Source organism: Bison bison, unplaced genomic scaffold (genome assembly GCF_000754665.1).
Source record: "Bison bison bison isolate TAMUID 2011002044 unplaced genomic scaffold, Bison_UMD1.0 scf7180017864371, whole genome shotgun sequence".
NCBI lineage: Eukaryota > Metazoa > Chordata > Mammalia > Artiodactyla > Bovidae > Bison > Bison bison.
In genome coordinates this window covers 13,808,308-13,812,164 of record NW_011494943.1, presented here as the reverse complement: position 1 = coordinate 13,812,164, position 3,857 = coordinate 13,808,308, and the positions used below count along the sequence as shown (strand labels likewise).

The following is a 3,857-nucleotide window of genomic DNA, read 5'->3' as shown; positions in this document are numbered from 1 at the left end:
TCTTATTCTTGCCACCTCTTCTTAATATCTTCTGCTTCTCTGTTAGGTCCCTACCATTTCTGTCCTTCACTGAGCCCATCTTTGCATGAAACGTTCCCTTGGTATCTCTAATTTTCTTGAAGAGATTGCTAGTCTTTCCCATTCTATTGTTTTCCTCTATTTCTTTGCATTGATCACTGAGGAAGGCTTTTTTATCTCTCCTTGCTAATCTTCAGAACTGTGCATTCAAATGGGTATATCTTTCCTTTTCTCCTTTGCTTTTCGCTTCCCGTCTTTTCACAGCTATTTGTAAGGCCTCCTCAGACAGCCATTTTGCTTTTTTGCATTTCTTTTTCTTGGGGATGGTCTTGATTGCTGTCTCCTGTACAATGTCATGAACCTCTATCCATAGTTCATCAGGCACTCTGTCTGTCAGATCTAGTCCCTTAAATCTATTTCTCACTTCCACTGTATAGTCATAAGGGATTTGATTTAGGTCATACACTTATTGTTTTAGCAATTTCTTATTGTCATGCTTTGAAATCAGCCAATAGCACCTACATGATATCAATTTTCTAGTATTTGAGACTGGTTTCTGGCCTACTTTGTATTCAGTTTTTATATACTTTCATGTGTGTTTGAAAGGCATGTTGCTTCCATGGTCTATTAATATCCACTAGGTCAAGCTTGTAATTCAGTTGGTTATATCTTCTTTATGCTTGTTATTAGTAAGTTGTCTACTTGCTCTATCAGTTTATTAAAGAAGTAGGTTAAAATCTCCCATTATAACTTCAGGGCACTTGTGATTTTGTTAGTGTTGCCATATCTTTGTTGAGCTAGGTTCAGGTTTAGGATTTAACACATTATTGTGATTAGTGATATATTTTGATTTATCATCTGACAAACACAACTTATGTTTTCTATTTACCATACGTTTTTGTAGACTTCTCTTTGTTCTTGTTCTGCCTTCTATTGGATTGATCATGCTTTCTAAAACCGTGCATGACCAAAACATATTATTTTACTATTCTTTTAGAGGTTACTTTTACATTTTGAATAGGCATATTTGCTTTACATTTTTAAAATTAATAAGCATGTCTTTCCTCTTTCTAGATAATATTAGCAACTTACAGCATTTCGTTTTTACTATGCCTACCGACTCAATGGACATGAGTTTGGGTAAACTCCAGGAGCTGGTTATGGACAGGGAGGCCTGGCATGCTGCAGTCCATGGGGTTGCAAAGAGTCGGACACGACTGAGCAACTGAACTGAACTGAACCGAACATCTTCTGTTATTGTTATCTGAATTATTTAAATTCCATGCGTATATTTCCAATTACTCGTTATTCATATATTTGCAACATTCTATGCTTATTCAGATTTGTCCAGATATTTACTATCTCTTCTAGATTCCCTCCTCATTCTTCTTGGTTTCAACTTCCTTTTACTTAAAAATACAGCCTACATTAGTACTTTTTGTGGCTACACTGGGTCTTCACTGCTGCGTTCAAGCTTTCTCTAGTTGTAGCAAGCAGGCGCTACTCTTCACTGTGGTGTGTGGGCTTCCCATTGCAGTGGCTTCTCCTGCTGTAGAGCACAGACTCTAGGACACACCAGCTCACCAGCTGCAGCTTGAGGGCTCAGTAGTTGCAACTCGCTGGCTCTAGAGCACAGATGGGCTCAGTATCTGTGGTGCACGGGCTTAGTTGCTCCACAGCATGTGGAATCTTCATGGACCAGAGATTGAACCTGTGTCCCCTGCAATGGAAGGCTGATTCTTATCCACTGTACCACCAGGGAAGTCCAGTAGTACTTTCAATTACTTAATTATTTGGTTTCAGTATGCAGAATCTTCGATCTTCATTGAAGCATGTGGGATCTAGTTTTCTGACCAGAAATTGAACCCGGGCCCCTTGCACTGGGGGAGAAGGCGGTGGCACCCCACTCCAGTACTCTTGCCTGGAGGGTCCCATGGACGGAGAAGCCTGGTGGGCTGCAGTCCATGGGGTTGTGAAGAGTCGGACACGACTGAGCAACTTCACTTTCACTTTTCACTTTCATGCATTGGAGAAGGAAATGGCAACCCACTCCAGTGTTCTTGCCTGGAGAATCCCAGGGAGCCTGGTGGGCTGCCGTCTATGGGGTCACACAGAGTCAGACACGACTGAAGTGACTTAGCAGCAGCCCCTGCACTGGGAGCAGAGACTCAGCCACTGGACCACCAGGGAAGTCCTAGTAGTTCTTTCAGGGTGCATCTCTGAGTAGTAAGTTTTCTCAGTCTTTGTCAAAAACTTTTTTCTTTTGCATGATTGTTAATCACAATGCCCCATTTACAGGCACTGAGGCCTCACTTCCTGTCCCTTTATGGGAGGTAAAGGATCTGCCTGCAATGTGGGAGACCCGGGTTGAATCCTTGGGTCGGGAAGATCCCCAGAGAAGGGAATGGCTACCACTCTACTATTCTTGCCTGGGAAATCCTACGGACAGAGGAGCCTGGTGGGCTACAGTCCATGGGGTCACAAAGAGTTGGATACGACTAAGCAACTAACCCTATGAGCATTACACCCCCGACCCCTGGATGGCAGGGCCCACACTCAGTTCTGACATCCGCAAGCTTCCCTAGCATTAGCTCATCTGCTTTCCACTCCTGTTAGAGTCTCTTTATTTGTAGTATCTGAGGATTTCCCTTTCTTTGGTTTGAATTCAGTTTTATATGGTTATATTTCACCCTGTGTTTGTCATACGAGGTGCAGGGGGAAGGTCTGTATTAATCTTTTTAGTTATTATTACTGGAAGTCCAGATATTCTATTTATAACAAGTTTCCCTCCTACTAATGGTTATTATTCTCCTTTAAAATAAATGTCATATATTTTGATAAAGAAAACACACATGACAGAGACAGCTGGACACCTCTTGTTCTGTTTCAGGAAAAGTTATAAAGTTTTCTAATTTCTTAAATTTCGTACATAGGGAACATTCCCCAGGCAATAACTTGGGAAAATGCAATTGTCTGGTGAGAAATGGAATTTTCTGTAGGTTTCTATCTATTTTCTCGCACTCTCCTCACTTCTCTTTGCTCTACAGAGGTGAGTGATGCTCAATATTTTATTTACACCCTTAGCACTAAGAATGTCAAAGCAGCATATTGAGAAACCTCTCTGTGAAGGAAGCCATCCTCAGACTAGACTTGGAGCTCAGCTACTCCTGCAAATCAATGGCTGATTGCAGGCTGAACTGGTTCCAAATCCTGGGAACTCACAGCTACTAATAGGTGAACAGGATAGATCTCATTTGCATTTCATCATGACTCAGGAATTCCCTGGTACTGCGTCCTTGGGCTGATTAAAATGTGTTGGTTAATCAGCCCAAGGCCTTCAGTGTCAGGATATTGACCTGAGAGATTTCCAAACACTCTATTGACAGAACACAAACACTCCCGTCAAGAAGAAATAGTCCCCTTCAGCCTGTTGGAGGGTGGAGGTCATGCAAGAATGAGAGACTCCAAATATGGCTCTCTCAGGAACATCTGTTTGTGGTCAAAGCACTGAGAATGGAGAAATATTCACAAGTGTCAGTGGATAAAATGGGGACACAGTCCAACTATTATGTTGGTAGTGCTTTCTGAATAATGAGAAATGGGCTAACAGGGAGGCCATAGATGGTAGTAGAGTATTCATGGAGAGGATAGCAAAGACCGGAATGGTCACACACTGGTTCACTAACATAGACTGTTAGTTTTAAGAAAATATACCCCATATGGCATGTGACTACAAATGTTCTGACCCAGTAATGTAAAAGGAAGAAAATGACCTAGAAGGGAGTGTAAGGTAGGGAGAAGATCAGACAAGCCCCAGTAATCAATTATGTCATTAGTGA

General features: G+C 41.8%; 1 protein-coding gene across 2 annotated transcripts in view; it reads right to left on the bottom strand.

Moving 5' to 3' along the window:
- The window catches only part of PITPNC1 (phosphatidylinositol transfer protein, cytoplasmic 1), a 270,267-nt gene that overhangs the window by 132,408 nt on the left and 134,002 nt on the right, over positions 1–3,857 (bottom strand). The gene's annotated exons all lie outside the window — the stretch shown is intronic.